Source organism: Marmota marmota, unplaced genomic scaffold, assembly GCF_001458135.2.
Source record: "Marmota marmota marmota unplaced genomic scaffold, marMar, whole genome shotgun sequence".
Lineage (NCBI taxonomy): Eukaryota > Metazoa > Chordata > Mammalia > Rodentia > Sciuridae > Marmota > Marmota marmota.
The window spans coordinates 36,882,757-36,895,827 of NW_026000174.1; the positions used below are offsets into that span (position 1 = coordinate 36,882,757).

Genomic DNA, 13,071 nt, shown 5'->3' on the forward strand with positions numbered 1-13,071 from the left:
CGGTGTTAGTAGCAGCCTCCTGTTGTAGCTTTTTCCCTAATAGCTGTTTCTCCTCTAAGCTTTCTTCCTTTAAATTTTCATCCTCTGTCTGACTAGCTTGAGAGACCTTCTCTTTTGCTTGATCTAAAATGTCTTTCTCCATGGTCTGAACCTCTAACAATTTACTTAACACTCTTTCAATTTGTTTTTTACTAATTTCTAATCTGTTATAAAGATAACGCAACCCAATAAGATAACACAAAACAAAACCGAAACAGAATGAAACAAAAACGGAACAAAAAATCGTTGTATCAATTTTCCTATTTTCTTGACATGTGCATTTGTGGTCTATTTCTATCTCTTCCTCAGGGGTGAACAACTTCAAACCTTGAGCCAACCATTTTTCCCAATCTGCCTGAGAAAATTCTAGGGATAGGCAGCTTGAAACAAACACAAAACAAATCAAAACAAGAACACATTGTTTTTTAAAATGGTCACCCATTCTCTCGCCTTCCCTTAGGGGCAAGCAATTTCACTTACCCCGAAGCTTCAGAGGTTCCCCGCAAGGGCCGCCAAATGCCGCAGTCTGGCTGGGCACAAATCACGAGCCACTGAAGCAGGAACAAACTTTATTTTTAAACTGCAGGAAAACACTTCACACAGCTCCCGGGGAATCCTCCCGATCGCCACGAGGCTTCTCCAGGAACCCCCAGCCGGAAATCTCTCTCCCGGAAATCCCTCCTCCTGCACTTCCCCAACCAATGGGAACTCTCGGGGAATCCCCGGAAATCCCCATGAGAACTCCAAAATAGTGCGAGAACTCAAAAGTTGTGGCAGAGGCGGATAGTAATGCCTTGCCTGTCAATCAATACTGTTGGCAAAATGCCAGGGGCCATACAGACTCGGCCGTGGCTCTCAGCACCTCTGTATAGTTTTCTTACAATTATTGATTTCTCTAAGCCTCCAGAATCTGTGATTTGGTGTCTAACACAAATTTGGAAAGCATCTCAGTCATTGTTTTTTTCAAATGCTACTTGAATTCTTGCCTTTAGTTTTCTCCTCCCGACATTACCATTTTGCACATGACTTCTTTGTAGTCCCCCCTCAGTTGTTGATTATTTTAGTTTATTTTTCTATTCTTTCTTTCTTTCCTTTAAGTTTTTGGAGGTTTCAATCAATTACATAGATACACAATTGTATCTACATTTGAATCTGAAATTAATGATACATCCTGATCTTCAGAGCTCCCTTCCTCAGATACGTCAGTGTAACAAGAAGCCCAGGAAAACCCAGTATTCACATCTTTTACAATGTGCTTTTTTTTAATCTACCATTTATTTTTAATTCTTCCTTAGGATTGTCACTTCTCCACTTACATTGCACATCTGTTCTTGAATTCTGCTACTTTATCCATTATCATATTAATTACTGTTATTAATTTTCTGTCTAGTAATCCTAACATCCCTGGAAGATCTGCTCATAATGTATGCTGTGTTTCTTCAGACTTTATATTTTAACTCTTAGTACACCTTGTACATTTTGTGAGATAGGTCAACATGTTACACTGAGTGAAACTGAGGCAAGATATAGAAATGGGAACTCAGAGAATGGGGGATTCCACCAGATTAAAAACCGTAGGTTAAAGCTTGTTTGTTTTGTTGTTGTTGTTGTTGTTGTTGTTGTTGTTGTGGCTGCCTGACTGGATGTTTCCAATCCTGTTTGGATGTCTATACATTCTATTGTCTTGAGTACCCTAACATTAATCAAGCTCAGCAAGTTGTTTTAAACCCCAGCAAATCTTTTAACAAATGAATACATGACAAATTCAGGTTAAAAAACATATTAAACCATCCCAATATGGGAAAAGAAATTGAAATTGTGTACTTTCAACTGAATCAGAAAAAGAGAAGATTCTAGAGAAACTTTCCAATGAAAGATTAGTTCCTCAACAAAACAGTATAGAAACCCTTAGACAGTCACCAATGGTAGCTTCTTAGGGATCCCTCCCTTGCTGTGGGTACTTTCCTGGCTTGCTTGTGGTAAATCTGTTACTGAATCCTCACCCTCTGTCATCCACATACTTCATTCTCTACAAGCATGAGACAAGAACTCTCCAGCACTCACATGTCCCTTGTTACAAAAGGCACTGTTATAAGAAGGCTTTTGGAACTGTGACTGTAACATGTAGGTAGAGGGGAAGTGTTCTTTAGACCCTAGTAAGATCTCAGTCTTTTATTAAACCTGTCTCTGAATTATCAACCTCACAAGTATTTCTAAGTTCCTTTGCCTCCTTTAGGAGGAATAGAATGGCTGTTCTCAGCTACAGTTTAGTGATTCCATCCTGCAGGTCAACTGGACTTTCATAAAACCTAAGCAGGTGAGGTTTCACTTAACTACTTGCTCCTGAGGGCGGACCTTGCTATGAGAACACTACCTCAGAGTGTTTCAAAATGACTGACGCCCCCTCCCCTCCAGAAGAAGAAGGGGCTTTCCCTCCCATATTTGCTGGGAGAACCTAACTAAATTCCTAGGAGTAAAAATAACAAAAGTATATGGCCTTAACAGGATCCAGTCTTTCTACGGTTTCTAACTCTCAGGCTCATTTCTTGCTTGGCCTCCAGTATGTCAATAACTGCAATTCAGATTTTTCTTCCCTGGCATTGATTCCCTGGCAGGAACCTTTTCCGTGTGATTCTCTGCATCCTCAGTGTATCCAATTTTAGCTCCAGTAGTCAAGGCTCTGACCTCTAGTCTTCTATGGATCTAATAAGATATATTGATTTTTCATTTTTCTCAACTGTTTACTTGTTACAAAGATGAAGTATCAAATTTTCAACTCCCTACATGTGGAACTGGGCACAGGAATTTGGCTGTGCAATTTTGAAGAGAACAGTAAGAAACGAGCAAGAAAAGACCACATGAAATTAGCATCATAATACATTTTTATCATATGGAAAATTCTAAAACACACATTTCTGAGACTTTTCAGTATGGATGCTCAGCTTGTATTTGGGGCCAGTGCCATATCCAACTTGTATATGCAAAGGCCATTTCATAGGAGGGACTATAATCTACATTGAGCATTAACAATAATTCTAAGCTAGTCCTTCTGCCTCTGCATGTCACTCATTTAATAATAAACTGTCTTTTCCCTGTAGTTGGTCGTAAGCAATAAATATAGAGATTAAGCATGCTGTGCAATGGAGGTTAACTTGAGTAAAATTAGTTATAAGTTAATGCTCAATATAAAACATTTTTTTCAGGCAACAGTATTTTTTAAAACAAAGTGGAAACCTTTTAGAATAGAACCAAGTTTAGGTTAGGTGTACTATTGTTGTCTTTAATCCCAATGCAAACAACAAGAGATTTGAATCACGCTCTACGTTTTGCTATGTAGAATAATTTTGATAACATCTGGTACCAATATTTACCCAATCTCTACATTCTACTCTAGCTTTTTTTTAAAAAAAAATTCAAATTAAAAATCCCTACTATTTATTTAATATTTTATACATATACACATACATATATATAGATATGATATAAATACATATATGTGTATATATATATACATACTCACACATAAACATATATTTATATGTATACTTATATGTAGGCATGCATGCTGTATATTTGCATATATGTGTGTATATATAAAAATATGCATACATATATGTATATATGCAGCCATGCATTATTTAACAACAGCATGTATTCCAAGAAATTAATCATTATATGATTTCACTGATGTGCAAATATCATGTAGTATATATACACAAAAAAAGATTGTTCTGACACATTAGAAGGTGATATAATCTTATGAGACCACAATTATATGTGTTGTGCAATTATTGACCAAGATGTCATTATGTGGCACAAATCTCTCTTTCTTTCTCTCTCTCTTGCTAGTAAGATAGCTTTATTTATTTTTAAAAATATCTACTATCTTCCAGTTGTTTCTGTGAAACATTTTCTATGCTATTAGTTTTAATGTTCTTCTGATGCAAAATCTGCTTTTGAGATATCTTTGTGTGCTTCTGATTCACAGGCTTGCTCCATGATCAATCATCCAAAATGATCTTATGACTATCTCCTTCAGAAGGAGGCAAAAAAATAAATTAGATAATGCAACACTATTTTTTTAACAAGGATTGTTTTTTCATTGATTGACATCTGAACCCAGAAGAAATACAATTTCATTTTTCCACAGAGGGTGAATCAACTATGTTACCTAAATTTTCCCAAACCAAATATCTATTTGTCATGGCAAAATCTGAAGAATGGCATTCACTAGCCAGAGGATAAAGCCTAACGCTTACTTCTTTGCTTAGTTCTATGATCTGTGTGTAATCAAGAGGGAGCCAATTAATGTATTGCTCTTTTGGTTCTTCTTAATTAGAAGACATGTTGAAAACTTCTGTAATAATCACATTCTTACATTATTAACATTATTATAGAGAAAGGAAGAATTATTGGTTGGTATGTCTATGGTACAATAGATTTTTTGAAGTAGTTTCTTAGTGTCTACTTTTTATTCCTTGATGTTCCTTGTGTATAGTAAAATGAATGACTCAGGTCAATCATGTAGATAAAAAACAAAAACTAACTTCTTTGAGGGAACTATAAGATTTAATTATTGTCAAACTAATGTTCAAAATTTTTCATGTTTAAAGGAAAACCTGCTGTTCTTGCATTCTAAATCAGAAGACTAATAAATGTCAGGCACTATCCATAGCCAAGTGTCTGAAGATTGAATTGGTCTTTATTGTAGCTGGACCATAAAAGTAAAAAATAAATAAAATAAAAATCCAATAAACAACTTCAGTGTTAAAAACATTTGAGCACTTTAGCTGCCGCATGCAATTTGCTAAAATTCATATGGCAATTCAACTTATTTTTAACACAAGAATCTTATTAAATGCTTCCAAAGACACTAAAAAAAGTACTGTGGAACTAATACAAAATGAAAGGGTACCGTAAAAGAATGTAATAACATGCAAATATGTGTGTGTGTGTGTGTATGGAGATTATATATATATATATATATATATATATATATATATATATATATATCCAACAGAATTGTACACATATATGTATTCTATACTATTGCATCTCACGTAGGAAGGGTTTTAGCACATCCTGACAGATATCCTTTTCTTTAAACAAGGCAATTCACTTTCCCTGGCCCACTCTGCCAAATATTTTTTTTCTTTTATCAGAGCAAGAAAAATGGATATACCATTCTAGAACTTCATCTGTAGCTGTTTGATAATATATAATACCATCTCAGAGTTGAGAGAAAATCTAAATGACTTAGTTTAACCTGCAAAGAAATGCATTTGATTATGTTATAAGCTTGCAACTCTAGGTATAAGCAATGGATTACCAGGGTAGACATTACCTAGGAGTTTATTTGAAATGTTAAATTACAACTACCACTCTCATATGTCTTTTCATAATTTTCATTTAAATCTGTTCCCCAGGTGATACATGTACATGTTGTAGTCGGAGAAGTCCTACTGGACAACAGTCCTTCTCATTATTTATCTAGGCCCAATATCTGGGTAATAAGCCCCTATTATCCCTACTGTATTTTGGATAACTCTAATAATGATGAACATTTTCCTTACCCTTAGAGAAAAAAACCTGCTTCTCTTTTATTTCTGCTCATTAAACTAAATGTTTTCTTCTAGGGTCAATCAAGGTAAATCCATTTCTCTTTGAAAATTATGTTTTAGATTATCATAACATTTGTTATACTCTCTTATTCTTTTACAGTTCCTTTAACCAATTCTCAAATTACAAAATGATTATCCTCCTTAACTACATTGAATGTTCTTTGCAATCTCCACCCTGAAGATTAGGTATCAACATATGATCTCCAAATTTGAACATGATGTTCTTATGATCAAGGCAAATTTGAGCAAAGTTCTTGCTTCCTCCATTCTACATCTGTCTATGCTACCTAAGAATATGTATACCTACCTTGAGAGAATGGAGATGGAACCTTAAGCCTGAGACTTACTATTGATGGTATAGCAGTGATAAGCCAGGTTTCTGTTTTTCCACCTTTTTTTTTATACAATGTATGTCAAATCGATCCTTTAAACCTTAACGTAGAACTCTAAAAAGAGTTAACTATGCATTGTTACAAGACGTTTTTTATACATAAAATGATTTTGCCATAAATTTTCCCTGTCACATTGAGTACATCATCTTAATTTTGAATCGTATTTTTTGTGTTTTATATATATTCTTCGTTTCTTTGAATGCCTTTTGAAGATAGGTGAAATTTTCTGCTATCATCTTGTATATCTAAGATATTAATTTGTGGATTATTATTTCATGCCACTGTGTATATATCTTGATGTGTGTGTGTGTGTGTGTGTAGATTTTTTGCCACATTAAGTTTAATTACATTGAAAAAGTATAATTTGCATTCTAATATATTAATTGACTTTAATTTAGGAGAAAATCAATATGAAGGTCTAAAAGATACTATATAAACTGATCCTTTGCCTTTTAATTTTACCTATTACTCTAAAATTCCTCAGGCTACTTCATTTTCTTTCTCAGATTCCAACTAATAAGTACTGTCGATCCCGAGAAACCTCATACTGCACAATTATGATTTCATATTATGTGTTCACTTTTTCATAGTTCAACATCTTACAAATACAAAATTTTCCTTATTTTACTTGATGGGAAACTTCTATCACACAAGCATGCTCAAATGCATGCTTGTATGTTTTCTCTAAAGCCTAGATGAATGCTAAGCACACCATGAGCACTCAAAAGTATTTGCTGGTTGAATGACAATGTGAACTGTTTTCACCTTAACTGTGCCTGAGTCTGTTTGGTTTTTTATAGGTTAAGAAAAACAATACATAGTTAGTGTTAGACATTAGTGTTCAAAGGAAGAATATAGTTTCTCCCCTTCTAACCCCCCAGGGCAGCTACTCCGATGATTTAAAACCAATTTTTCTGGCAATAGACTGAATACCGGTGAAGTCCATAATCCCCAATATAGCTAAAATATGAAGATGAATGGACATAGTCTACAATGTCTTTTTTCTCATTTATTTTTAATAGCAGTATTGCCAATATGTATAAAAAATCTTACAATTATTCAAACTTGCATAAATAATTTGTTTCTTCCTTTGCCTGATTTTATTGGAGTTGTCTTCTATCTGTTTTCTTGATTCATAAAGTAAGGAGTAGGAAGTAATGAGAAATAATGCCCAGCTCTGCCCTAGAGGAGAAATGGACCTTTGAAAAGTCTAAAGACATAAGTGCTATAACTTCGGATAATAAGTGAACTGTGTAGTGTTAATTATCTCTCAGTGGTAAGCCGAAATTATTGATAGCATTTATTTAATTTTTTAATTTACTGATTTGTAATACATTTTTTGTTATTTCAGAAATTTTATATCTTCTCAACTATGCCATATTTATTCTACCCCTGTTCCTTTTTATGTGGTACTGGGGATTAAATTCGGGGGCACTCTACCACTGAGCTACATCCCCAGCTCTTTTTACAATTTTATCTTTTTGAGACTGGGTCTCTCCACATTGCCTAGGCTGGACTCAATCTGAACAGCCTTTTGACTAAGTCTCCCAAGTCACTTGGGTCACAGTCTGCAATACCATATCAGACTTATTTCACTGGTTGAACAAAAAAAAAAAGGGAAAAAACATATCATCAACAGTAGCATGGCTGATAAAGATGTACACACAACTTAATGGGGGGAAATCAGGAGAACTCAAAGATGAGGCAAGTTCTGTAAAATCAGGAAAAGTATCAGGATTGATTTTGCTTTTATATATTTGAGCAAGTTGAAGAGGCTTGGCACTTTTATTAACAAATTGCAGAAATAATATGTAAATTTTATTCATTATGGTATTGAGGCTATCCCAGAGGGTCTGAGTGTCCGACAGTCATGTTAATGGTTTGTGAACTCCTGGACTCAGTAATTGATCAGTTCTGACTTCACCATATTATGACTCATAAGACATAGCCTTCAGCCTTTGGTTTTACAGCATCCAGAACTGTTAAGAATTCAATTTATTAATTTATTTTTATAAATACCCTGTCTCACATATGGCATTGTAGCAACACAGAAAAGAACAAAATATCATTTCATTGTAAGCTTTTTGCAAAATTCTCAAACTTTCAGGTAAACTGGATGGAATTCTTCTGTTAAATGAGGTAGAAATATAAATGTTTCACCACCTCAGAGGTCTTTAACTTGAGACCATGATGGGATCTTATGGAATCTCAAGCTAGTTCATACAAATGGCATACACATTTTTGTGACTGTGTTTTATGTTAATATACTACATTTTTTCAAGTAAACAATGAACCTATATTCATAAGGGGAAATCCACAATTGTCATACAATTTCTTAAGCTCTATGTTCTGGTTTCTATGTGAGGTGACCCTCAAAAGCTCATGTGTGAGACAATGCAAGAAGGTTCAGAGGAGAAATGTTTGGGTTGAAAGAATCTTAATCCAATCAGTGAACTCATACTCTTATAGGAATTAACTGAGTAGTAACTGCAGTGGTAGCATGTGGCTTTAGGGTTTATATTTGTATCTGGCAAGTGGAGTCTCTGCTCTCTGATCATGATGTGAGCTGCTTGCCTCTGCCACACTCTTACACCATGATGTTTGGCCTCACCTCCATCCATGAGGAATGGATCCAGCCTTCTATGAATAAGACCTCTAAAACTGTAAGTCACAAATAAACTTTTCTTCTTTTAAAATTGTTCTGGTCAGATCTTTTAGCCAAAGCACAAAACAAAAAACAAACAAACAAAAAAAAAACCTATCTATTTCACTAAAAAGTAGTTTGACTTATTGCTTAATGTATTGAAAGTAGGTTTTTCATTGTCTTGGATATCTAGTTTATTTTGGAATTGACAGATATTAACTTAAACAGTTAAACATTTGTTCTATACAAGTGCAAGGAACATAGTTTGCACACTTACTAGTACATTCATTATACAAATATGGATTTTAGGATGGAAATGGTCTGATACAAGAAAAGTCTAAGAATGAACGACAATTAAGACTCCACAAGAAGATCAAGTATAGAGACTTACTACATGGGTTTTATTTATTTTATTGTATCCATGAGGATACTAAGGTTTTTTTAATGAATGAAGAAAAAGATGCTATTTTTTTAGTGAATTCATGAAACATTTTTTTAAAAAATATTTTTAAATGTGATGTACCTTTATTTTATTCATTTATTTATATGTGGTATCGAGAATTGATCCCAGTATTACATACATGCTAGGCAAGTGTTCTTTGAGCTGCAACCCCAGCCATCATGAAGCATTTTTGAAGCACATTCTGACCAAACATTTTAAAAATGATTTTGCTTTTCATATATTTGAGAGTCATAGAGGCTAACTTCTTGGCACTTTCATTAACAAATTACAGAAATAATATGTAAATTTTATTCATTATGGTTTTGAGGCTGTCCCAGAGGGTCTGAGAGTCCGACAGTCATGTTAATGGCTTGTGGCCTCCTGGACTCAGTAATTAATCAGTTCTGACTGCACCAGCTGTGAGTGACTTTGAAGCAGGAACCCATCAAAAGATCATATCCACACAGATACATTAATTGTTTTGCATTATTATTTTTAAGATTTAATATGTTATTCAGAGTCTTCCTATAAAATTAATTAAAAGACACAAATATCTTTTTATATAAGGGCTAGAATATATGTAAGGATTAGAATATCTTTGTTCACTATATCATTTTCCAAAAGGAAGAAAAGTCAGCTTATACTAACATGAATTGAATTTTTAAATTAACATGAAAAAATGCAAAAATTTATTTCAGCAATGCAGTACTTTGATGATATGCAGTTAAACAAAAAAATCAGCAAATATTAAATGTTGCAAAGCCATATTTTCTAATAATTTTTATGATTTTCTATCTCTTAACTTCTCTGAAACATTAATCTTATAAATAAGAAATGGAGGAAAAATATTTTCTAATGACTGGCTTTCATTTCCTTTGTTTTCACTTCTCTGAATAATCCTGTCACTGAGAAAGTTGTATGAATGTGGAAAGTTGTGTTTAAATTCAGGAAATTTCTATATATCTTCTTAAGAGCACTGGTATAAGAAAATACTTAAATATAACCTGAAGGTCAGTGACAATGTTGAGAGATGTCCAGACTTCCAAAAAACAGGGAAACTTCTTTAGGAAGCAAAATCCTGGAAGATGATGATCCTCTGCTTTATTATAGAAAGCAAAGAAAAAGAACTCACAAAATCAATGATAGTGGTGAAAAATGTATACTTATACATTGCTGATGGGACTGCAAATTGGTGTAAACACTATGGAAAGCAGTACGGAGATCCTTCAGAAAATTGGGAATGGAACCACCATTTGACCCCGCTATCCCACTCCTTGGTTTATACCCAAAGGAGTATATACTTAAAGTCAGTATATTATAGTGACGCATCCACATCAATGTTTATAGCAGCTCAATACACAATAGACAGACTATGGAACCAACATAGTCATCCCTTAATAGATGAATGGATAAAGAAAATATGGTATATATACTCAATGGAACATTACTCTGCTTTAAAGAAGAGTGAAATTATGGAATTTGCCAGTAAATGGTTGGAGTTAGAGAATATCATGCTAAGAGAAGTAAGCCAATCCCTCAAAATCAAAGGCTGAATGTTTTCTCCAATATGCAAATCGTAATTCATAATAAGGCAAGGGGCACTAGGGAAGAATAGCATTACCTTAGATTAGATAGAGGGAAATGATGGGAGAGAAGGGAGAGGATGTGGGGATAGGAAAGATAGAATGAAGCATTTTTGAATCACATTCTGACCAAACAGAGCTGATCACACATCATTGCTTAAGAACAATCTGGAGTTGCTTACTGTATGCATATATGTGACTACACAACCAATATGATTCTGCAACATGTACACTCAGAAAAATGAGAAATTATATCCCAGCTATGTATGATATATCAAAGTGTATAAATGCATTCTACTGCTATGTATGGTTAAAATTTAAAAAAAAAAATTAAAAATTAATACTAGCCTCAGGGACTGTTCCAAGTCTGTGCAGTGTGTCTGCTTTTCACTTCGCGCCAGGTTCGCAGCTGAACTGCCAGCTCTGCACCGCCATGTGGGTAGACCTCAGCAAGTGGCCCAGGACATTGAGCCTGCAGGAGGTGGAGAAGCAGCCCCAGCACCCACTGCGGGTGGCTTATGGGGGTGGACAAGCTGGGCAAAGTACTGAAGGCGGTGATCCAGGTTAAGAACAGTCCCACCAGCATTACATGAGATGCTCTTGATCCAGATAAACTCCACACCATGGTCCTGACAGACCCGGATGCTCCTAGCAGGCAGTCTCCCAAATACAGGGAATGGCACCATTTTCTAGCATTCAGCATGAAAGGCAACGACAATAGCAGAGGTAGGTCCTCTCGATTTATAGGGGCTCGGGGCCTGACAGTGGCACAGACATCCACTGCTCTATCTGGCTGGTCTTCAAAGAGGACAAAGCCACTGAAAGTGGGATGAACTCATTCTCAGCAACCATAGGGAGACAAGGCAAATTCAAGGTGGCGGCCTTCTGTAAGGAGTACAAACTAGGGTCCTCAGTGGCCGGCTGAGATACCAGGCTGAATGGGACTACTATGTGCCCAAACTGTATGATCAGCTGTCTGAGAAGTGGGAGAAACCTGCAGAGGTAAATGGTCCTGAAGACCCCAGCAGTATTCTCTACTTCAGAGATGATTGTAGAGCTCTCCTATTCCCCACTCCCTTGGCACAGGTGAGGTCCGAGCTTTCAGGTAGCGATTTAGTGTGACTTTTCCTGCTGCTTCTTCCTTGCGATTTTAGATAGTCCCACATCCTGGGTTACATTTTCATCTAATTTGAACTCTGTGTTAGGGGATAGTTTGGTATGGGGATGGGGTCATCACATTGTTAGTAAAAGAATAACAACCCAGAATTTAAAGAAAAGGAAATCCAGGTGAAAATATTACAGAAATAGAGCAAAGTATCAATTAATCTTTAAGGAAAGTTTAGAAAAGGAGAAGGGTTTGCTGTCTTTACCTTTGTGATTCTGAGTCCAGAATTGTGCTCAATGACATCTATGAGATGTGTTTTTGCAGTGCTCTCTCTGACCAAGACAGAGGCTGGCATCTCAGCTGCCCCTCAGTATGTGTTCCGGTAGCTACTAGGTGTGAATGTCCTGTTCTGGCTACTTTAAAAGAACAAAACTGGATAAAGCAAGAGGGAGGATGGCTTGCTGCTGATGAGGCCTGGCCCTGTAGATGGGCAGTATTGCTATGCCTTGGGCTGTTGGGGGTTCCTGAAACTGCTGAGCCGATCACACATCACTGCTTAAGAATAAACTGGAGTTGCTTAATGTTGTATTCATTCTGCTGTTTGCTTATTGTTGAATAAAATAAAACATTGGATAAAAAAAAAAGAATCAATAAGTTATCACAGCTAAAGAAGCAGAGATCTGGAAGGGTCAATACTGTATTCCCATAGCATTGTGAGAGCTGCCACAAATAGAGGCCCACCTAAGGGATCATAGGATGATATTAGGGAACAGGATGCCTTCTTCTAAAGATGGTAAAAGCAAATCTTGTGTTCTCTGTATTGCGATGACCTCATTTTGTCCCTATATAATGTTCTAGAGGAAGCAGGAAGTGCCATTGACAGAAGGTCATGATTCATACATTTTAGTATCACTCTGTAAATTGAGAGGCTGAGGCTCCAAGAGCATATGGGCTGGCCTAGTGAGACAATCAGGCAAGTCAATGGCAAAGACAAGACAAGTCCTCACTTCCTGACTTCTCAGTCTTGATATCTCCGTAAGTAACAACTATCAAAAATACTACTGGTATTTTAAGTCTTAAAAGCTGTTTCATAGTGTGAGATGCTAATGTGTATCCTATATTGTGTACAATATTTATGCTTTCTCAAGTTGAAATTCACTACAAAAGGCTGGTGAGATTAGGATTATTGTTCAATTCCATGGATAAAAAGCAATCAAACAAATGAGATCCACCAAGTCCCCAAGG

The 13,071-nt window shown here is 35.6% G+C and overlaps 1 pseudogene; it reads left to right on the top strand.

The window, feature by feature from the left end:
- Positions 1-11,119: 11,119 nt before the first annotated feature.
- Positions 11,120-11,843, top strand: LOC107158443 (annotated as a pseudogene).
- The last annotated feature ends 1,228 nt before the right edge of the window (positions 11,844-13,071 follow it).